This window comes from Lemur catta, unplaced genomic scaffold (assembly GCF_020740605.2).
Source record: "Lemur catta isolate mLemCat1 unplaced genomic scaffold, mLemCat1.pri scaffold_41_ctg1, whole genome shotgun sequence".
Lineage (NCBI taxonomy): Eukaryota > Metazoa > Chordata > Mammalia > Primates > Lemuridae > Lemur > Lemur catta.
Window position 1 is genome coordinate 1,918,290 of NW_025423849.1, and position 25,035 is coordinate 1,943,324.

General features: G+C 39.2%; 1 long non-coding RNA gene across 5 annotated transcripts in view; it reads right to left on the bottom strand.

Moving 5' to 3' along the window:
• Positions 1-25,035, bottom strand: part of LOC123629756 — a 32,914-nt gene continuing 7,879 nt past the window's right edge. For 4 of the 5 annotated variants that reach the window (XR_006732212.1, XR_006732214.1, XR_006732213.1 and 1 more), the window contains 2 exons: positions 8,678-8,721; positions 1-115 (listed from right to left, as the gene is read on the bottom strand). This is a non-coding gene — a long non-coding RNA (uncharacterized LOC123629756). Of the gene's footprint in view, positions 154-8,677; positions 8,722-25,035 lie in introns of all 5 variants that reach the window. The other variant, XR_006732211.1, reaches the window with a different exon arrangement.

The window sequence follows — 25,035 nt, forward strand, 5'->3', positions numbered from 1 at the left end:
TTTTCTTGAGCAAATCTGGAGGCTTCTATGAACGTAACTTCGCGATCTGCATCCAGGTCCTTCTTGTTTCCACAGAGGATGATCACAATGTTCTGACTCGCTAGCGTTCTGGCATCTGTTAACCAATTAGTAAGCGCATTGTAGGTTTCTCGGCTGCGTAATGTAAGATTGTGAAAATAATACATGCATTTTATAAAGCTAGCAACTCTTTCTAGTCATTCTCACTACTCACACTGCTTTTCAACGTTTTGAGGTAATGGCAACAACACCTTTAAGGTAACTCACATAACCTGAATGCACCAAGTACATGACACACTCCCAGGGTCTCTTTCATTTTGTTTCCAGAAAAATGAGACAATAAGCCAGAGAGTTTGTTGTTTTTTGTTTGCTCAAGCAAAAGGAAACAGAATTTCCTTCCTTTTTTTTATGAATATCTGTTGAGCTCTTAGTATGTGCCAGGCACAGTCCAGACATTGACTGGTGAGCAAGATGACAGCTGATGGCTGCCACCGAGTCAACCCTGCAACGTGCTGGCAGGGTTGTTTTGTAGGAATTTATCACACTGACGCTTTATAAGGACTCTGTGATGGACTGCTATTTCCCCCCCTTTTCCATGAGAAACCTGAGGCCCAGAGAGATTAATTAAGTTGCCTAAAGTCACACAGCAGCCAGTGGTAAAGCCAGGACCTTGCTGACTCCAGGACCCACTCTCAAACCTGCTGTTTCCAGCTCTCATGTGTCTAAGGACAAATTTCTGACCATGACACTTTGATACCCTGATTGATGACTTCACATCTGAGCCTCTCACCGGGCAAGCGCAGCGCGGGCTGGGCCGGGAGCTGCCTGCCTTCTCGCAGAGCACCCAGCTCTGAGGACACAGCCTGGAGCAGGGAAGCAGCCGGGTGATGTCTCCTCACTGAACTGGTTCCCACCTGGAAGGAACCCCTGATGATACCGTTTAGACGACACCTTTCTAGGTCTGTGCTGGCAAACACTGAGGTCAGGGTTATCTGACGGGATTTCTTCAGGGCAGGAATGTTCTCTAACCTGCACTGTCCAACACAGAAGGCACCAGCCACACGTGGACCCTGAGCACTTGAAACGTGGCCAGTGCAACTGAGGAACTAAATTTTTTACTTTATTTAATTTCATTTAAATTGCCATAGGTAGCTAATAGCTACAATATAAATGTTTCACGTTAACTTAATTTAAACCTCCAATAACCTCACGAGGATGACATGATTATTATCACCTTCATCTACGGACCAGGGAACCAAGGTCCAGGCGGCTGAAGCACCTGTTACCAGCTGGTAACGGGACCAGGACTGGAACCCAGGCAATCTCCACCCAGAGTAACTCACTTCTAAGAACTCACCACACAGAAAGCTTCGTGAACCTTGAGGAAAGTGTCCAGGCATCATGTTAAGAAATGTAATGAAACATGAAAAATTGCTTTATCTACCTAAAACCTTGTAAACATGTTTCTCTACGTGGTAAAGTAGTGGTGGGGGCTCGTTCCAAGACCTCTCAGATCCAGATGGAAGTAAGGGGCTTCCTGGGTGACGGCTGCACCGCCTGCCCCGGGCACCTGGGTGACGGCTGCACCGCCTGCCCCGGGCACCTGGGTGACGGCCTCACCGCCTGCCCGACACCTGGGTGACAGCCTCACTGCCTGCCCGGGCACCCACAGCACACGGCACACACGGCACACAGGGCGCCTTGCCAGGGCCGGGCTGCAGACGCGGTGCTGGGCGGCCTCCTCTACCCTGGGAGCTGGCATCACCTGGTGATGTCGCAGACAAGGAGCACCCCGGCTGCGCCTCTGTAGTAATTTCTTGTCACGGACCTGGAAGAGTGACACTGGCTTTACTTCCAACCAGCTGAGACCCTCACTACTAAATACCATCTTCCCACAAAAACACCCACGTTTGCTTTGTGAACCACAACACAGGGCAGACGTTGTTCTAATATAGAAACGTTTGAAAGACACTGAACACACGTGTGGGGAGCTGTGCTGTCTGAAACCAGGTCACAGGAACGACAGGAGGTGGGGAGGCCGGCCTGGGACAGGAGGACGCTCTCTCAGGGCCGAAGCAGCCACGAGTGGACCTCGCCCTGAGACTCCTGAGGAGGGCGAGGCATCTGCAGGCAGAAGAGCCACCGCCAAGCCCAGGCGGGCTCCCCAGAGTCCCCTCCACCTCTTCTAGGGAACAGGGATGTCCTCAGATGGGAACCGCCTCATCTCCCGGCCAGGATCCACGGTCACCGCTGCCCATCACCAGACAGGAGACCGATCCCCGGCCCCGTGCCCTGCGCACACTCGCGGGACTGTTCTCTCTCAGTAACACGCTTTCTCCCCGCATTACCCATCTCTCCCCCTTTGCTGTATCTTTTTCCTATCAGCAAAATAGAGGTGGCCCTGGCACCTACCATCCTAAAACACCAACCAAAAACATGCTGGCGGTCCTGTCGGCGACTCTCCCTCCGGCCGCCCGCAGTCCTCAGCCCTGCCTCCACCGCCTTCTCTGCTGCGCCCGCCCTGGCTCCGTCTCTGACACTCTCCGCAGCAGCCTGCCGAGGTCCCCCAGCTCCGTGTGCCCAAAACTAGTGGCCACTCCTGTCCTCGTCCACCCCGCCTTTGCGGCTCGCCATCTCCGGGTCTCGCACCTGCCGGCCACCGCCACCCCAGCGCCGGACCCTCTCAATCTGCCCTGTGGGGACTGCAGCTCCACTGCGTGGGTCCTGGCCTCTCTTTCCTGGTGACATTCGACTCCAATTTTGTCTCCAGCTCAGACTGCTTCACTAAGACCCCACTGATGCCCCCACACTGCCATGAGACTGCCTGATAAACACGGCAGACTTCACATTTACAAGACAGAATTCCTTTTGGTCCCTCCCTCCAGGCCCATGCTGGCCTAGGAAGGGGCATCACTCCCCGCCCAGGCTCCACAGCAAATCACCCCCACGTTTATCCTCGACTCCTTTTTGTCCACCTCCACGTTCGATCTCCGGCCAAGTCCCATCCCTCACACCCCACACATCCTGCTCCAGGCACGCCTTCCCCTGTCACCTGCACCCTCCGCACCCAACCACCGCCAGGCCTCTGCCCCCACGCTGCGGTCGCCTGGCAGCTACCCCGCTGCCTCGCGGGCCTTAGTCCTTCTCCAGGGCAGCCCAAGTCCTCAAAGCCAGCCCTGTGCTCAGGCTGTCCCCCCGCCCACTGTGCCAGGCCACCGGAGACTTAACCTTCCTTGGTGAGTCACTTCACTTTTTCTGGTTAGCAAAGAACTTGCGTTCTGCTTAGCACAGTAACCGAAGTGTTTAGGAGAACACCAACTCCCTCTCCCTTTCACTCCACTGCCGAGCCCAGCCCTCACCCACGATCCTGACTCACCACCACCAAGCCCCACTGCTGCCCAGCTCGTTGTGTGGCCTGGAACATCCTGCTCCATAGTCCTGGCTCCCTTGTTCGCTCCTCCTTTTCCAGATCAAACACTCCCTAACCTTGGCTACCTTCCCTCCCCACATTAAGCTCCAATAGTCTGTTTCTTTCCTGACATTTGGCCCAGCCCTGTCACTCTGGGACAGTGTCTGGCTCTGCTGCCCAGGCTAGAATGCAGTGGGTTCACTGCAACCTCAAATTCCTGGGTTCAAGTGATCCTTCTGCCTCAGCCTCCTAAGAAGCTGGGATTACAGGTGCATGCCATCACACCTGGCTAATATTTTTTTTATTTTTTGTAGGGGATGGGGGTGGGCTCTTGCTATGATGTTCAGGCTGTTCTTGAACTCCTGACCTCAAGCAATCCTCCTGCCTTGGCCTCCCAAAGTGCTGAGATTTCAGGCATAAGCCACTGAGCCCTGCCTGTTTCTTAAGAACTATATTCATCATCACTCAGAGGTGAACCCTATTCAACTTCTCATGATATTCAGATGGTTACAGGCAATTGAACTCAAAGAATAGTGCTGTTAGGATTATGTCAGCAGGATGAATGGATAAACAAAATGTGGTATATCCACACAACAGAGTATTATTCAGCCCTAAAAAGGAAAGAAATTCTGACACATGCTACAACATGGATGAACCCTGAAGACACTGTGCTAAGTGAAATAAGCCAGTCACAAAAGGACAAATACTTAAATGAGAGTCAAACTCACAGAGACACAAAGAAGAACTGTGGTTGCCAGGAGCAGGAGGAGGGAGAGTGGAAAACTGCTGCCTAATGGGGATGAGCAGCAGTTTGGAAGATGAAAAAGCTCTAGAGGTGGATGGTGGTGACATCTGTACAACAATGTGACTGTACTTAATGCCAATGAACTGTACACATAAAATGTATATTTTATGTTACCTATATTTTGCCATAATAAAAATAAACAAACAAATAAATAATGCATGCCAGGCTTAATCATTTACATTGAGTACTTTTACAACCCAAGAAATTGAAGGGAAAATGGTCAAGCTCGTCAGACTAACAAGAATATTGGAATTTCTTTTTTTTTTTTTTTTTTGAGACAGAGTCTCGCTCTGTTGCCCAGCTAGAGTGAGTGCCGTGGTGTCAGCCTAGGTCACAGCAACCTCAAACTCCTGGGCTTAAGCGACCCTCCTGCCTCAGCCTCCTGAGTAGCTGGGACTACAGGCATGTGCCACCATGCCTGGCTAATTTTTTTCTATATATATATTTTTAGCTGTCCAGATAATTTCTTTCTATTTTTAGTATAAATGGGGTTCTAGCTCTTGCTCAGGCTGGTCTCGAACTCCTGACCTCAAGCGATCCTCCCGCCTCAGCCTCCCAGAGTGTTAGGATTACAGGCGTGAGGCACTGTGCCCAGCCCAAATATTGGAATTTCTGAGTTTTGTTCAAGACCCTCTTCTATTTAAGAAATAAAGCCCAATACATTGTATAAGTTGTAAAGAGAAGAAGAAAACCAGGTCAAGAAGCTGGCAACATGTAGGCAATAGCATGTCTTAAGAGAGAAAAAGAACAATGTATAACACAGTTTAAAGATTCAAATGTTTCTGTACATAGGTACACAGAAAAATGAATTTCACAAATCCGTGTAATCCTGGAACTTAAACTATTCATATAGCTAAGCATGGACTTTAAGAAATATTTGTTCCAGGCCAGGTGTGGTGGCTCATGCCTGTAATCCTAGCACTCTGGGAGGCTGAGGTGGGAGGATCACTTGAGCTCAAGAGTTGGAGACCAGCCTGAGCAAGAGTGAGACCCCATCTCTACTAAAAATAGAAAAAATAAGCCAAGTGTCCTGGTGTAAGCCTGTAGTCCCAGCTTCCTGGGAGGCTGAGGCAGGAGATTTCTTAAGCCCAGGAGTTTGAGGTTGCTGTGAGCTAGGCTGATGCTACAGCACTCTAGCCTGGGTGACAGAGCAAGACTCTGTCTCATAAAAAAAAAAATCATCATTTTCTGCTATGGTAATTTTGCTTAAATATACTCTATTATTATTACTATCCAGCTTGCATCATAGTCTCAACTAGCCAAAGGGTAATATATCTATTGAACTGTACCTTGCTGGACAAAAGATATATAATTACCATATTTACAAATATGTCATGGAGCTCAGGCAGTGATGCGGGCACTGGGCAGTGATGGTTGGCTGCTGCAAATACAGATGGAGCTTTGCTGGCTCTTCCTCCAGCCAATCACCTCCTGCTGTGTAGCCTGGTTAGTGACAGGCCACATTCCAGTACCAGTCCATGGCCCAGGGGATGGAGACTGCAGTTGTAGCTCAAATGTTACACATTATATGTTTGTATCAAAATATCACATGTATCCCATAAATATGTGCAACTGCTTATTATATATCCATAATAATTAAAAATAAAAACTAATAAGCAAACAAAAAGATAATTATTTAGAGTAAATATAAAATCTTTTGGTTTGAAAACCTTTTGGGATCAAATATTAATACATAAAAATGCTAGATAAAGTATATCATACTTTAAAAATGCATAGCTGAGCTTTTAGGAAATCTTCAGACGCTTAGAACAGAGAAGAAACTGAAAAAAGCAATGAGGGCCTTGGGTGGGGGGCTGCTAGACTGAGATTGGCTTTAGTGTCTGTTTGGGATGGGACAAGAGCTGGTGTCCATGTGACAGAGAGAGTACGGAACTGAATCTGAGTTTTCTTCAGGGTTAGGCCAGAAGTGAAAGGGTGAGATGAAAAACAAAAGCACACTCACTAGCTCAGGCAGGCAAGGAATCTTCCCTGACTCTGCCTGCTCTCTCAGCAGAATGGGATAAACATTCCCCTTTGAAAATTAATTATGGGCTGGTACCACAAGTAGGCTTGGGATTCAAATTTAAATAACCATGTGGACAATGAACCCCCAAGTTAGGAAATTAGCAAAAATAAAGGTGGCTCTAGAAAGGAGTATCACTGAGATGCCCAGAAGAAGCAAACGCAGATCACTCTGGAAGGACATATCCTCACCCAACACACACAATCCCCACACGCACCGCTGCTTCAAAAATAAACGTAAGACCACAAAACACTCAAGGAAACAAGCCACCAGGAGTGAATCAGCCAGACTATACTTTAGTCCTTCAAGATTTCAATAAAAGAACAACTCGATAGGCTGGGTGTGCTGGTTCACACCTGTAATGCCAGCAATTTCAGAGGCTGAGGCAGGAGGGTCGCTTGAGGCCGGGAGTTTGAGACCAGCCTGGGCAACACAGCAAGACCTTGTTCTACAAAAAATAAAAAAAATTAGCTAGGCACAGTGGTGCACACTTGTAGACTCGCACCTGTAGACCCAGCTACTGGGGAGCCTGAGGCAGGAGGACTGCTCGAGACCAGAAGTTTGGGGATGCAGTGAGCTACGATAGTGGCACCACACTTCAGCTTGGGAGACAAAGACCTTGTCTCAAAACAAAGCAAAACACACAAAAAAGAACAACCTGATAAAGTATCTTCAATATGATCAATACCATAAAAAAGGAAGTGAATCCTAAAAAAAAAAGAATAGGATGTCTTGAAAGAATTAATAGATTTCTATTAATAGAATCTAGAATATCTACAAATAAAAATTACAGTAATTAAAATTACTCAATGGATATGTTAGAAAGCAAAGTGGGCAAGACTGAAGAGAGAAGTAGTGAATTAGAATAGAAACTGGAGGAAATTACCAGGCGCCAGTATAGAGAGTTCAAGATAGAACATATGATAGAGAACTTAAGAGATGGGGAGGATTGAAGGAAAGGGTCTAAAAGGCATTTTGGAATTAAAAAAAGAAATAGGAGAATGGGGGTAGAGAGACAACATTAAAAGAATTAATGGGTGAAAATTTTATAGAATGAAAATTAAAGGATTGTTAGAATAAAAAATAACATTGAATCATGTGAATAAATAAGAATCCATACATAAATACGTAATTGTGAAACTGCAGACCAAAGACAAAGGCTGTAAAAGCAATTAAAAAAAAAAAAGGAAAAATTCCCCACAAAGAAACTCGGTGTCTAGACTCCAAAGGTCAGAAGCAATGGGGTCCTATATGCACAGGCTGGGGGATGGGGGGCATGAAAACAACCTAATGTACCATTTGATGTACAAAAACTACCCTTAAAGCCAAGGTGGACTTCTGCTTCCAGGACGATGGATAAGTAGTTTTCCCTGTTTCACTCATTAAGTACAACTAAAAACCCTAGATACTATATATGTGTGTGTGTTTATATATTATAGAGAGTTGAAGACAGAACATGTGAAAGAGAGCGTAAGAGATGTGGCGGATTGCACATATACATAAAAAGATGACGCTGCATGGGAGAGAGAAAAAGGCAGACGGGCCAGGGACTTCACAGCCTGAGGGATGCTATGGTGGTGAGTTCCCTGGGTTTTCCTTTTGCCTCATATATCTCAGACTTGAAGGAGAACAAGCTGGTAACTGAGAAATGCCAATGGGTACAGATGAAAAAAGTCCCAACAAAAGCCTGCTCCCTCTAGAAGCTACAGGACCAGGAAAGGGGCAGCTGAACAAGAGAGAAAACTCTTACACAATAACCACTCTCCTCTACCCAAGCATCACAGCAAAAACTATGGCCCACACCAGTAAAGGCCAAATGGGGAGCCTAAACTTCCACCCTGGCAAGGCTAACAAGGCACACCAACACCCCCACAGAGGGGGTGTCAGAGAAGACCAAGTAGGGTGCTGGGGCTTTCTGCTGACTGGGTAGTGAGCTCTTCTGCCCCTGCTACTGTGTCAGGGGAGACCACGGGGAAGGGCACTAGAACATGTTCATCCCCACCCAGCAGTAACAAGAATCCCTCTCACCTGTCAGTGGAGGCCGAGTGAGGAATCTGGACTTCTACCCCCACCTGCTGGTGATGAGGTAGTACCCAAGAAAGGAAGCCAATTAAAAGAGCTAAAAAAGATCCAAGTCTTGTAATGTAATACAAAAATGTCCACGTTTCAGTTGAAAATCCCTTATTATACCAAGAACTAGGAAGATCTCAAAATGAAAGAAAAAAGATAATCAAGAGATTCCAACATCAAGTTGACAGAAATGTTAGAATTACCTGACAAAGATTTTTCCTCACAGTTGATCAAGAGAAAATAATTATAGCTACTTATGTGTAGTGTAGTAGCAGCTGCAGCAGCAGCAAGAGTAGGAGTAATTGTAATATTTCAATTTTAAATTTTTTACAAAAAATTATGTGGTTCCAACCTGGTCTCCAAAGTCCTCTGGGAATTTCCACAAAACCACAGGATCTGTAAATAATTGACACACATCCTTAAACAGAGGCAAAAGAACACATTTAAAGCAACAGTCCTGGTTAAATACTCTTAAAATTGTCAAAGCTACTTTAATTATAATTTTTAAATTTCTCTTGAGACATTTACAGTTGATGAGGTTCACTTCTTTTCCTTGATTGAGTTAAATATGTTGAACTTTTAAGGGTTTTAATGACCTTTGGAATACAACAAATGAAATTAGTAACTTAGGCCATCAAAAACCATTACTGTATTTCTTTTAGCAACTCACTTTTTTATTTACATGTCATAAAGATTCTGAACTTTGAATTTTCAATTTTAACTATGCTTACAAAAATATTGGTTTTAATTTGAAAAGAAAATTTTAAATGTGGTAAACATGTAATCACATACATTATAGCCCTCAGGGACTAGTCTAAAATATACAGCTTAAATTTCCATTTAAAATCCCCAATAAAAATTTACAAAAATTGTAATAATGTTTGCTTCATATTGGCTTTAAGAGTCCTAGACTTTGCAGTAATAGGTGAGTTGGCAGGCAGGTATAAGGCAGCTTATTTAAAATACAGTTGGTATTTGCAGGACAGTTCAGAGAAATTTTTCTAATATAGCTAGTAATTTGGTAATTTATATAAATCAATATTGCTTTATAAATATTCACATCAGCTTTTTGTTTTCTTTATTTCTCACAATACTTCTCTTCTGTTTAGCATAAGAAAGTGAAGTTTTAGTTGTAATAATCACTAATAAATATGTTGGTCATACACTTATTTTTTAATTTTGTCAAAAACTTCTGAATACTTTAAATGTCTCTTAAAAGGATAGTGTTTAATAATAGATTATTACTTCTGACAAAAACCTTTGAAAGCCCAAGATAAAATATGAACAACAAGTACAACCTATATGACAGGGTTCGAACTCCACTCCAAGGAAAAGGCCCTGGTGGACCAAAGATCCACACTCCAGGTACTCAACCAATGGAAATCTACAGTTTATTTCTACTACTCCATATTGCTTTTTAAGAAATATTATTTAAGGATGTATAATTTCAAAAGTTTTAATTCCAAACTTTAATAAATGTCTAGCAACATTTTTAGCATGAGCTACTTCCTCCTGTGTTTTTATTTAACAGAATATTTTTCAAATATTTTAACTTAAAAAAAAGCATGCTTTCTAGAATTAAACTTTTTACTTATTAAGGAGTAAAAAGTTCCCATATAAGTTAACATAAATAAATCATTTAAAACATCTTATATGAAAATAATGTATTACAAACTTATAAAGGTAATATTAAATGATTATGTCCTCATGTAAAACAAAATGTTTCCATTTCTAAAATAAATTTGAAATGCATTATTCATCACCATAAAATACTCAAACATTAATGTCCTGTGGATAACTATGTTCCCAGTTGGAAAAAATATACATATGTGGCAATTTTAGCAAAATGGTAGATGCTAAGATCTAAATCTCATAAGACAAAAGTATATGATGGAATCTCCATCAAATAGGAAACAAAAGTTACTACCTTGATAAATTACTACAATAACTAATAGCCACGTAAACAAATCATAATGCAGAAATGTTACATAATGTTCTCATAAACAATGGAATTAAGAGGTTTCACTGTGAATATTTCAAACAACCCTTCTAAACAACTCAACTTTGTAGTTCTCATTTGAGAAAATGTTTGTGACAAGTTTCTTACACGTTGCTGTGCAGCCCTTACCGTCTGCCTGTACTGTTTGCAGCATTTACCTAAGTGTGTTTTCCTGTCTCGCTTTTCCTCATCTCTTACTCCACCAGTTTTTTCTGTACATTCTGCTTTTCCACACAGGGAAAACAAGTAAATACATGAAAATAGCATCTACTGGTTTCATCACGAAGTGGAAAATATCCTTTTCTTCTCATTAAATGAATTTTATCCTTCAGCACTCAAAACTTTATTATAATCATGTGCATCCATATTTTGAGATGGATTAACTTGGTTCCTGCCTATGTGATTAGATTTAGAGCACATCTGATGCATCTTTGTGGCAACTTTTCAGAAGTACTGCAAAGGAAGAAACAAAAGAGCTCTGAAAAAAATAATCCGATTCTACAACTTTATGCACAAAGACCGAATTTTCTGTTCCCTGAGGATTACTTTCCAGATACTCAATCTGATCTGGCAATATTAGGTCAATTTTATGCTGATTTTATGAGTGAAAGGATGAGAACCGCTGGTGGGAATAATCGCTGCCAGTGATGACTGATACACACTGCGTTTCCTTCTTGCTAACGTCTACTAGTAATTCAAAAGAGACTCCATATCTTAATTTAAAAAAAAACTTTGCCGCCAACAATCTAGAAACCAAGTAACGATAAAAATATATAACTTCATTTTGACATAAATATTTCTTATTTTAATAAGAAATGTTACAGTGTAGTAAAAAAAATACAAATTTTTATTAAATTAGTAAATTTGGAAGGTGAATATTTAAAGTATGATTTGTGTGCCACCATCACAAAGATTCCAAATCCATTAAGGGTTTTTTAAAATGTAAAGTAAGATAAATTCAGCAGTATATTCTTTTCTTTCCCAATCAGATATTTCACATTTTCTGGCCCTTAATTAAAAACAAAAGTTAAAATTACTTAGAATACTAATGTGATTCTACTTCACTATAAAATTATGCAGGAAGAAGTTTGTAATTTTCATAAGTGAATAATATTTATTTAATTCTGTAGAATTCAATGATGAAATATACAATATCTTTAAAATCACACATTTGTAAAATTGCAAATCAGAGACTACTTTTGAAAAGGTAGAATGTATCCTATTAGTGTTTTGCATGATTATAGCTTTCTGTACTTGATTTACCTACATTGTAGAATCAGAACTTTAGTGTGAGGAAATTAAAGTCAAAACAATGAGGAGTTTGTCTTAGCCATACAGCTAGCTAATGTCAGAGCCTGGAGCTTTCTTAATTGAGATGTAAAGAATACTTACTTTAAATAATTTCCAATAATTCATACATTTTTGTGGCACATTTAACTTAAGTTCAATTCATTTCATTGAAAAAGCTATGCGGTACTAAAGAAACGGGAAAAGTCCCTGCCGGGCACTGACCTACGACACCCATGGAGGAAACCTAGTTGTTCAAAGCTTTGTCTCAGGCACGGTTATCAGGTAGAAACACTTCAACTCAACTTGAAGAGTCACTGGCTTAATAACGTCAAAAAACACGACTAATGAAGGAATGAGGTCTTCTAAACATAAATGAGCAGAAATCATTAAAGAAAATGTGTGATTTTTGTTCTTTCACCTGTAGGGATACAATGGTGAACAAAGCAGAGTCCTTACCACTCATAGAAAAGAGAAGCATCAAAACATATAATACAGTAAAATTTTATGGTACTAGCTGCATAGGATGCTGCAGGAGCACATAAAAAGGAAATCTAACCTAATTTAGAGAGCCACTACAGGACTTCAGAAGGAAAGGACAGGAAAATTGACACTCAGGTTAGATAAGAAAATGATGATTTGTGCCATACAGTGGGCAAGGGAAAATGCTACTGAGTGGAGAACCAATATGCATGAAGTCTTGGAGGTTACAAGAAAACAGAACACATTTTAGAAACTGAAAAAAAATCTAATATATCTAGAATGTAGATTGGGAGGGAGACAACGTCAAGAGATGAAGCCGGATTGGCAAGGAAAGCCACTGAAGCAGACATGGCACAAACCAGGTGAGGAAGAACCACCAGAAAGGTATGGTGAATGCAGCTGGAGTGTGTGTTGTCACGAAGTCAAGGGAACAGAGTGCATCTAAAAGAAATCCTCAAAAATGCTGCAAACATTGAAAAGTGACAACTGAAGAACTGCAACTGTATTTAAAGACATACAGCCACAGTCAGATGGGCTTCAATTAAAAGGCAGGAAGAAGGATGCAGATTTAAGATTATGGAAAGAGTGTGAGGAAAGAGAGACTGTATGGAGGCAATTTATTTAAGAAAGGCTATAAAAGGCAGAAGAAAGTAAAGGTGGGTAGAAAGGTTAAGTGTGACAGATTTGTTGTGTTTTAATTTCAGACGGGCACAGACTTGCACATGTTTAAAGGCTGACAGGAAGTGATGAGCTAGCAGAGCACCAGAGAAAGAAAGAGCCTAAGATCCCTGAGAACACAGCCAGGGCTGGAATCCTGGTCAGGACGGTGAGACGAGCCTTAGACAGAAGCTGGAGGACGTGTGCCATTGTTACAGGAAAAACAGAAGAGAAAGCCATAAATCTAAGTAAATCTGTTGTGGTACAAAAATAAGAGTTTTGTGTAAAAGTTGCTCATTTTTTTTGTTTAGTAGGAAGCTCTCTGCCACCAAAACATGCAAATACATTTTAAAACAGCTATTTTCAGTTGAAGGTATACTACATATATATGAAGACTGTAGGATTGAGAAATAAGATGAAATAAATAAATGGAAGCATAAGTAGAATTATGAAATTAGGCAGCTTAACTTCTGGTCTTCTACCTATGAGTAACACAATGCTTTCCGTCTGTGATCAGACGCAGGTATTGAAAAATAGCGAATCAACTTCCTTCTCCACTTCTCTAAGTTGATTTTAAAAGAACAGTGTCTCATCTGCTTATCCAAGTATCCTATGTAACTATCATTTTCTACATGTGCTAGTATATGAAAAAGCCTGAAAAGCACGAAGTTTAATAACTACAGTTAAAATTATAATTTTTATTACATCTGCAAAGTAGTTTTCAAACCCACTAATCATTGTAATTTTATATTCAGCCTGATTGCAAAAAAGGATTTCAGGAAGTATCTCAATCATTTAGGGCCACAAATGACCTTGGCGAAACCAGAAAGCCAGAGAACCAACACCATGCCATTTTTCCTTGCATGTACCCCAGCAAAACACAGATTTACAGCATTGATGGAAAAATATCACTCATTCTGACAAAGCAGTAATAAAAAAAACACAATATTACAGACTGAACAACATTACAAACGTTAAGACTACAAGCAATAGTGAAAACAAAAACAAATTCATTGCTGAAAAATCTTAAATTCAGACTAAAAATAATCTTGATAAAACATAATCAGATGTGTGTACAAATTATTTTAAAGCTAACATGTAGATGAGAATATAGAATTTTAGTATCCTTTTAAAGGTCTAGTTCAGCAGTTCTCAAACTTTAGCGTGCAACAGAAATGTCTACACATCCACACTGTTGAGTCCTACTCACAGAACTTCTGAGGCTGGTCTGAGAAAACGCATTTCTAACATGTTCCCAGGTGATACTGACACTACTCGTCTAAGCACCAGACTTTGAGAGCTAATAGCACAGATCATGTATCTCTCACAACGATTACCATTATGTGTCACATGTTAAGGAATTTAATACTTCCTGATTGTAAATATTCTTTCTAATATGGCAATAAATAATTAAAAATTCTCTTTATTACATATTTTTTTATTTGACAATAGGTAGATCTTCACAGGGCCAAGAAGAAACATCACCCAGAGCAATTACAGCAGGAAATATTTTTAGAAAGAAAAACACTACCAAAATGTTTTTAAAACCCTTTCTGTGCTAGTAAGTCTACTAATAGGATAATTCTACTTCCATATCCCAAAGAAAAGAATTTTATTTCAAAATTGAGTGTTTTATGACACTGGACCTATATAATTGATGGAGAACTTTAGTTATGTGAACATAAAGATATACTGGCTATTCATTTCCTCTATGTACGCCACATACAGACACATTGACAGTCCATATCTAAACAAGACAGACATCTGTCTGTACCTTTCCATGTCAGATACGTGAGGAAATATTTTTTGCTGTGGTTTCTTAGAATGCTTTGCTTTGTAGAATTTAAGCAATTAAGTTCCAATTTGAACAACAGAAGGGTAAATGCACAGTAGGTGTATCTGTGAATGTAAAAAAATTTAAGGCTTTTGTTTATTTTGTATTTTCACAAAAAGTTTCATTATATATGGATAGAATCTTAGAATTTTCTGAATGAGAAAGGACCTTAAAGGTACTTTTTACCACTCGGACTTAGGAAAGTTATATTTCATCCTGCGGTTCTGGAGCTAGTAACTATCGAAGCCAAGACTGGAATCCAGGTATCCCGGCTTCTAGCAGGACATCCTCTCTGAAACACGCCGCTGCACGTACAGCACCACACAAGTAAACCCAGTTTGCTCTGGTTGGTTACCTTTGACTTTAATGGTCATTCACTGGACACTAGTTTAAAGTACATTCACACTTAATTATCTACAAGAAGATATTTTCAGCAAAACAAGTATTTAAATTTTTTTTTGTAAAACAATGGCCTAAATCTTACAGACTTCCTCTGAACAATACTTGGAAATCTGTATGTGAAGAAACCTTGTAAAGAATATTAATAGTATTCAAATTAATATCCTCTCAATCTGGAATTAAAATAATTCTTCATATAATCATGTTAAGTTTGACTTACATGCACAAAAACCTTATAGAAATGAAAACATTATTTCAAGATCTTTTACTTTATAACCAGTTGCAAAAATAGAGATCACACTTCTATTTGTTGCTTTATATGATGTACACATTTAAAAGCAAGCAAATTTGGAAATTTGTCCATTTGTTCACCATCCTAAAAATGTACATAAGCAGTGATAGAAATAAAATCTAATGTAATGATCCCATTGTGATTATCTTCATTCTAAAGAGTCATCTGGAAAATCAAACTGCTTCTACTACTGTAAAATAATTTTGGTGCTTCTGAAATGCAAACCATAGAAACAACTTAATGGATAATTCTAGTCGTTCTAAATATTTCTCCCCAGAATAACCTAAAATTAGCATCACAACTCAAAATAAGGAAGCTCTTTTTGCTCATAGATTAGCAAATTCTAACTAAGGTAATGAAAATGAAACTTCTAAGAATCTCATATAATCCATACCGTGTTAGATATATCATTTTACTACTTCCACTCCTTTTAAATAAGACCTATTATAATAAAATGAAAACTCTCATCAATCACCTGATAGAGTAATTCCAAACTTAACCAAACAGGGCTAATGGGTGAGAATTGAATTGAAAACACCTTGACAAAGAAAGCAATTTCTTTTCTTGGCACTCCTCTGAAGCTGTGGGTGATCATGGTAATCAAACCAACAGTAAGGGGCCATCTGTCCCAAGGGCCCTTCATGAGAGTTAAAAAAAAAAATCAACAACAAAAAAGGGAAAGAAATGCTGTTCCACAGATGTTCAATTTTGATTAATCTATGACAAGGAACTTCCAACTGAGAATCAATGTTTTGACATTTTTCAGATATCAATCATAAAAAGCCAACACTAAGTTTTTATAAGAACACAGGGGAAAAAGAAGTTAATAGGTTGCCTGCAGAAAGACGATCTGTCATACAAAACCTGATACACCTTTTAGTCAGCTAAGATGTGCATCCTATCCTAAAGCAATAGCTTTTATTATGATTCCCTTAAAGAGGAAGGAAGACAAGAGGCCATGTTTTAATTTAGCATGAGACAGTGTTTTTTAATAATTCTTCCTACAAGTATGTGATTAAACAAAAAGACAACATGTATTTTTATTCACAATATCCCTTATATTTAACTCTTTGAACTAAAACATTTTAAAGAAACACAGCCTTAGCGTGAAACTTCAGAAATGTAAAATTAACTGACCCTCTCATAAAACAGTTTCATTTTATTCATAACATTTAATTTTCATATTACACCAAAAAATAATTCTGTGTAGAAATGCAAACTTAGTGAAGGCTTTTCCCATTTGACATAAAGATAGTTTGAAGTGCAACAGACTCCTGGCACTCCTAGATATAACACACAGTTTCAATAATTTGGAAATAAGCTAAAATTTATGAGTAGAATCATACCTACTATTAAAATGACTCAAAGTTTACTAAGATGAAAATATTTGTAAGCTACATTAAGAATTACTAAAAATATTTTAAAATGAAAATACAATAAAACAAAATATTAAAGAACCAAATTAAGCCATGTGTCACATTTCTTTCAGAATACATCCAAGTTAGGATCAAATTAAATGTAGAATATACTTAAGACTCAACAAATAAATTCACTAAGAAATTTACTGTAAATGCAATAACTACTTATCTTTTTATCTACAAAGCCTAGGAATTGATTTTGTAATCCCAGAGAGATCTCATATCAGGCACAGGACAGAGGCAAATATAAATATCCTTTGGAAGAAGAAATACTCAACTCAGGTCTTGCCAAACATAAATTTGCAATTCAAAATTACTATAGAAAATCTAAACACCTGTGATTATAACCCATCAGAAACAGAATTAAAATATTTTGTTTTGCTCCTGCCTCAAAGGCTTTTGATATTAAAGTTATCTGAAACAACATATATAATAAAAATATCTAAAACGTTTAAAAAAGAAAATAAGGATTCCAAGTATGAGCAAACAATAAGAGATTTTTAAAGACAGATTTTGAAAACTAGAACTTCAAAAATATAATTTTTGAAATTAAAAGCTCAATGGATAGAATAAATAGCAAATCTTATAAAATTGAGAAGAGAAATAGTGAAATAAATCAGACACAAAAGATAGTAAACAGAATGAGGCACAAGGATAAAAACAGTGAGAAACCTAAAGGAAGTTAAGAAAAATGGGGACCAAAATAACAACACAGATCTATTTAGAGTTCTAAAAAATCAGACCAAAGAGAATGGAGTGTGTGTAATGGGGGAGGGAAGAAAATAATATTAGAAGAAATAAAGACTGATTTTTCCAAAACTGGCAAACAACATAAGCTTCAGATTCAGAAAGCACAACAAGCCCAAGCTAGAGCTCAAGAAAGACATTTGAGGCCTGATAACAAAGTTGCAAAGCACAAAATGATGTCGATAACTTTAAAAGTATCCTACAGAGAAAAGAGATAACTAGAAAAATAGACACGTTATTACACTGATAGCAGACTTCTCAATAGCAGCAATGGAAGCCAGAAGACAGTGGAATAATATATTCAAAACCTTTAAGAAAGTATCCTTGTCATTTAAAACCGTGTAAACAGAAATGTAGGCAAAATAAAGATATTTTCAGAAAGACAAAAACTAAAACATGCACCAAGAACAGATTCTCACTAAAGGAGTGTCTAAAGATTGTAACAGCAGGAAAAAAGAATAATTCTCCCTAAGGAAAGTGTAAAATGCAAGAAATCATATATTTCATGTATGCAGACCAATATATACAACAATGTTTATTGAAGCACTGTTTGTAATTGACAAAGTTTTAGAAATAACTTTAAATGTCCATCAATATGAAAATGGTTATATTATTATTATTCTATGACATACTATACAGCCCTGAAAAAGATTACAGTCTTGAAAAAATTACATTTGCTCATATGAAAAAAAATGTACAAAATACAGTATTAAATGAAAAAAGGAGACTAGATGAAGCCAGAAAGATAAGAGGAAACAAGGAGAACATAAAGAACCTTAAGAGTCATAAAGAAGAACTTGCCTTGAACTCTGGGAAAGGAAGCCACAGAACAGTTTGAGCAGAGAGGTAACATGGTCTCACATATTTCAACAGGATCACTCTGGCTTCTGTGTTGAGCATAAACTGAAAAGTGACAAAATAATGAGCCCAGGTATGAGGCTACTGAATAATTCAAATAATATTTTAAATGAACATCCTGGGAAAAGAACTTTCACCTTATAGATACTAGGACTAGAATTCAGACATATATTGACAATCTGTGGTGAAATAGCAGGGAAGACAGCAAATAATATAAGATTTATAAGATGATCCACCCTCCTGAGACAGAATTCATCCCAAGAGCAATAGAGGCCTATGAGTCAGAGGGAAACTCTCCCAGTGGATTACAGCGGGTGTTTATGAACCTGATCTAACTCAGGGACCTTGTCAGCAAGCGGGCACTGTGGAAAGTGTTTCATAGAATGACTAATGAGCTTTAGGTCTGCAGAACTTCAACACAGACCATAAGAAGCTGCCTCCCTACTCCGCAGGGACTGGACTCACAGTCCGGGCTGTGAAGGATCAAGTGGCGCTGAAAGTACAAAGGACCAGCAACACCATCACGAATGGCAGCCCAGGTGACAAGAGCAGTAGCAGTGACACAGGGTGCACTTCAAACAGTGCTCGAAGGTGATGGCACGCGTCCCTGCCAGCACCAGCCAGCGTCACCAGCATCATCCTGGTGGAGCACCAAGCAAGGTCTGGAGAGACGACTGCGTCAGTCATACGGAGACGACTGCAGGGACAGGCATGAGGCACAGCAGCTGAGGGAGACGAGCGATTCCTCAGCACCTGTGAGACACCCCTGGGGGACCATGGACATAGGGACCAAAGTGAACACCTCAAACTGGACTAAGACCCAGAAGGCGCTCAGATAAAGGTCGTCAAGCTGCAACAACTGAGTCTGAATTTCAATGTGTCATCTCCACCCTCAAGTTAGTGATGCCTATGGACTTGTGGGCAACACTTTTAAAATATCTATGATAAAATTAAGAAACTTGTTAATGACAAAGTACAATGATAAGCAAAACAAGCATAACCCAGGTATTATATTTCAGGTCTCTCTTGCTATACTATGAAAGAAGTAGAGATGTGAACAAATATTTCACTGTTACTAATTAAGCATTTTTTTAATTCTAAAATCTTCCCTGATAGCATCTTCCTTAACTAATAATGAGTTTATACCATTAACCTTTGAGGTCAATATTATGATTGGTAAATATAACACTGATATTGGCAAAAAGAATCATTTCCTTGTAGGGACAGAAAGCTGTTAGTCTGAACATGCTTACCAATTATTAACTCCTAGAGTAATTTTCACTCATTTTTCTTAAAACACATAATATCAAGTTATTGGGAATTATATTAGAAAGACCTTGCTAGGTATTGAGAATAGAAAACAGTGATCTGGTTTTGAGGCCAACTAGACTGAATTCTACTTCTATAATACACAGACTGCAAGAGCAAACACAATTTCACACGGATTATTTGTCACGTGAGTTTACCTATGAAAATAACCATGTACTGGAGATTATAGGCTAGAGGGGTCACAAGAGGCCTTGTTCCCTCTCCCTGCGTGTCCGGCTCCTTCACATTACACCAAACTGGGTGTATCCATTTACACTCCGCACACACACTACCACGAACCTCCCAAGTTTCCCTCCTGCAGTGTCCAATAAATCTAATGGTTCAAAGTTCTTCCCAGTAGGATGGTCTGAGTGCAGTGGTATTTACAACTAATTGATCACAACCAGTTACAGATTCCTTTGTCCCTTCTCTACTCCCATGGCCTCACTTGACCAGTCTTAAAAAGTTCTTCCCAGTAGAACAGACACTGGAGACTCGGAGGGGCAGGGGGGTGGAAGGTGGGAGGTGGGAGAGGGGTGGGAGATGAGAAATTACCTAATGGGTACTAAATACACTCACTGGGTGAAGGTGACATAAAAAGCCCAGACTTCACCACTATGCAATATGTCCATGTAACAAATCTGCACACGTACCCCACAAATCAATAAAAATTTTTAAAAAATAAATAAAAATTCTTCCCCATGTCCAACTAAATCTCTCACAAGAGAACTTAACTCTTTTCTCTCTTGTTGAAAAGCTGGAACATCACCACATGTAATTTAAAACAAACCCAAAAGCTGTTACTGAAACTCTATTTCCCGTATCTCACAAATTATTTCCTCTACATAAATGTGGTGGTTCTCAACCCTTTCTGTTCATTAAATTGCCTAAGGAACATCATTTAAAAAAGAAAAAGGTGGCCTCTTTACCCGATCCCATACCATACTAAATGTCTGCAATTAATTTTTGTTTAAAACTCCCCAGGTGATTCTAATGTGTAGCGCTGGTTGGGAACAACTACCTCAATCTTTCTGGAAAAAAAAAAAAAAATTTCAGCCTTTTTTCAAGCTTCAGGTGTTTCAAACTAGACTCAAAACTACAACATAATACATAATTCCACATGTAAAACATTAGTGTTTTTTATAGATGTTCATAAGCATAAAGCAAAATTTCGTATCTTAAGCCAAATTTTTCCAATGACTTCATTACACCATTCCCTTAGTGTCTAAACTGATCATACCCTTCTCACTCTACTAATGAAACCCAGGCACCAAAGCTGAAAATCTCAGAATCAGCCTTAACACACCTTCTTCATCCTCTACATCTAATCGGCTGCTAATCATGTTAGTTCTTCCTTTGAAATGTAGTTCTCATCCATTCCTCTTCTGTCATATTCTAACCCTACTCTAAATTCTTACTAACTAGTCTGGCTGACACTTAGCTCTTCTCATCCCACTGCCACTAAATTAATTCCTTAAAATAGTGTTGTCCTTTGTCTTGGTTTTTAGAAACAGGGTCTCGCTCTGTTGCCCAGGCTGAAGTGCACTGGCACAATCATAGCTAACTAGAGCCTTGAACTCCTGGACTCAAGCCATCCTCCTGCCTTGGCCTCCCAGGGTGCTGAGATTATAGGTATGAGCCACCCCACACCCAGCCTAAAATAATGTTATTATGCCCCTGTTCAAAGAAAAATATTCAGTGGCTTCTCACTGCTTACACTGAGAAAACCCAATTCCTCAATCTATGTTGGTATTTAATACCTCAAGTAGAATATTCAAATTTTAACACAATAAATAACTCTACATATTAAGACCAGTCAATGTAGCAAACTTGGCACTTCTGACCCAATTCCATCCTACCTAAAATTTATTTCCCTCTACATTCCAATATAAATTTTCTATTCAATCCAGGCATCCAGTCTTTCACGTACATAAAATGACAAATTCCAAGGATTTACTCATACTTCAATACATGCTGTACCCCCTTCCTCAAATACTATGTTCACTTTTATCTGTATCTCCAAATTCTTTGCTCTGTTCTGGACCACTGCTGTGAGGCCTTCCCAAAACACTGCAACCTCACGGACGGTCTCACTTCCAGGCAATACATATCATCTAAGCCAGTTATTTTGAAATATGTTATACTGCCTTACACTTCTACTTAACTATTTTATATTTCCTCACTTAAATAAAGATCCTGAAGGCAGAAATCATGTTTTTCATTTTTTCTGTATACTTCATAAAAGCAGTCTTTTCAATTTTTTTCATGGAATTTATTTTTCATTCCTTCCAGCCAATGGAAATATATAATGCATATAAAATTCTTCCCTATCATATCACTTTTTTCAGAGTAAATCTCATGACATTAATTTACTTATATCAACGTGCTTATTTTAAGTAGCTAGCCTACTTTAATATAAGTCTGATCAATTCTGATTTAAAGGCAATATAATGAATCAAATACTTGTTGATATCAAAGAGAGTCAAGTGTTCCACCCTTATATGTTTTCACTAAAGATAACAAGCAAATGAACAGGGTAAAGCCATCACTAATTAAGAAAGCACCACGCTTCAAGAAATAAATGGTCAATTAAACAGTAATTACATAGAATAAATAGTAATTATGCAGAATTGTCCTTGGACATTGGCTGCTGATGTGTTTTAGTTAGCCTCCATAACGTTGAACACAAGTTCTCAAACTTTTTGGTCTCAGGAATTATTTTTACTCTTAGATATCACTGAGGTCATCAAAGAACTACTGTTTAGGTGAGTTACTGCAAATGATGTTTACTGTCCCAAGTACACACTTCATCAGTCATTGGAGCAATAACTTCATCCCAAAGCCTATAGAAAAGTCCACCACCTACTTGTGAAAATGGGAGTAAAAAAGGCTAATAACATATCAGGATTATCATGAAAATAGTTCTGACCTCACAGAACCCCCGAAGGACTCCAGAGGATCCCCACAGCCCCCCAGACTCCATGTGGAGAAGCACAGGCATAACACAAAGAATTTAGAAAACAGCATAAAATCATGTTTAAATGTCGCATAAGCTTTTAAAAAATTAAGATCTTCTTTAAAACCTATGAAAAAGTCAAGGTATAATTATTTATTTGTTACATAAATATATTCCCTCTTTATAGGTACAAGGGAGAAAAAGATTTCAAGGTGAAATGCCTTTAGAGCACACAGGTGTACCCACACATATAGATGCAGGTGGTGTAAATCAGTGCAGTGAGCCTGCAGGAAACAACACAAGGATGCAGTAAAAAAGAGACCCCAGACCCCTTCTCAAGAAGGCAGCATCATCCAGCTCCAGCCACGTGGAAAGTGGGCCCAGTGTTGACAGACACTGTGATTTTTCAAGAAAAGCTAGAATTTTTATGAAAAAAAAATCACCTAATTTTATGTTGGGAAAAATAATTAAACATTTCATGAATACCATGTGAGCCTACATACACACATTGCCTAGAACAGCGCCTGACACTTCGGAAGCCTTACGTCATTAACTATCATCATATTCAGTACTGTCAGGCAAAAGGGGGAAAATGGTAAGACACAGATGCAGACATTTGGCCATGGTGAATGGAGATAATGCATGAGGCAAAATGACTGGCTGTTATTTTTTCTTTATCTTCACATAAATCTACCTCATTCCACCCCCAGGACCTTCCTAAGTCTGGTCACTTGTTTTACACCATCCTTGCGTACTTCTGTCTTAAGGAATGATTCCTTATCAAATTTTCATCAACTATTTATTAGCTGAAAACTTAGAGCGCTGCACAGTAGCTCACCGCCTACTCCGACCTAACGTGTACATTTCACGTGTTTCACCTCTTGTCTCTTTCCTTCAGCTCACTGCCACCTTCTACTTTCTACCCTTTTTCTTCGCCCTTACCTCTTTATCACTGGATAGCCAGCACAATCTCTAGCCTCTGTTTCTCCCCCTCTTTCTCCTTTTCTGTTTTTCAGAGTAAAAGTGAAACGAGGCAACCACGGGAACAAGCGCCTCATACTACCAAAGGGAGTCAGAGCAAGAGGAGAGTCATCACAAGATGACACCACAGCATCCTGCACCTTAGAACAGCCGCAAACAATACAACACAAGCAGCTGCTCACCCACATCTACACGTGGTTACTCTCAGGAATAAGTTACATACATTAACACAGCCAAGCAAAGAGCCCAAGTGCAGAAAACCTTAATTATTGTTCAAGACTGATATCTGATTGACAGGAGAAGGAGAAGCAATTGGTCCAGATCGATAGGTCCAAGCCAGCAGGTGACACAGGGATTAGCACCTTAACTTCCATCAGTTCTAAATGGATTATAACTAAATTCTCAGTATTGATAACATTAATATCAATATAAGATCAGACAGAAATCTCCAAATTCTTTTTACACTAGAACTACAACCATCTCCTACCTGGACTTGTATACTATTTCATAACAACACTGACCACCTGAAGACCTGTATGTACTAACAGAATAGGCACCAAAATGCCACAGACCAAATAGGAGTCTTAATATGTACCAGAGACGTGCTCTACCCAACTTTTCTATTTCTGCAGAGATACACGATCATATTAAATAAGGAAACTGGGGAAAAATGAATAAAAAGGATCCAGATTTTATTCTCGTATAATGAAATAAATATTCATACCTTGACAAAAGTCCGTAATGCAGCTTTTTAATTAGGGAAAAAGAGCAAAAGACAAACATTACATATCTATTGTTTCCTGCATTTATAGTGTGGCCTGCAACATATACTTTCCAAATTAAGAAGTTTAAATATATGCTTAAGTACTGTAAGTCAAAAGACACAGTTGGAAATACATGTGTACTATCAGAACTCAAGTATCCATCGCTGACAGTCATCTGCTTGACCTGTTTTCATAAACACAACACACAGACCTCGATGAGTGTTTCTCCTGCTCTTCTACCTTACCCAACACTTTTCCCCTCTTACTGGCTTATTTTGCGGTCAGAGGTTAAACTGTTAACCCTTCACCTTCCAGGAAAGTTTTTTTTCCTCTCTTTATAAAAGGTTTTTCACAGTGTGCAGCAGTGGGATTAGCTCCTCTCTTGGAGAACAAAAGCTGTGTCTTTGTCTTCCTTGTTTGTGCCTGGAGCCCTACATCAGAGGAAGCTGCTCCTACTCAACACGCACAATGATGAGATTGTGAGGAAACGAAAGCCTGGCCTCTCGGTGTCTAGACTCTCACCCAACCAGCTAGCCAGAGAAAATCTTGTCAAGCACTCAGCTGAAAATTAACTAAGGTATCCTGTTGAGAACCTGATGAAGATGTTATGTGACCACACGGTAAAACTTTCCATTGTTGCACATAAAGATAAGAGAAAAACCTTTAGAACTCAATGCTTTAACAATCTCGGTCACCAATTCACACATGGGTCAGTAAATGTATTTTA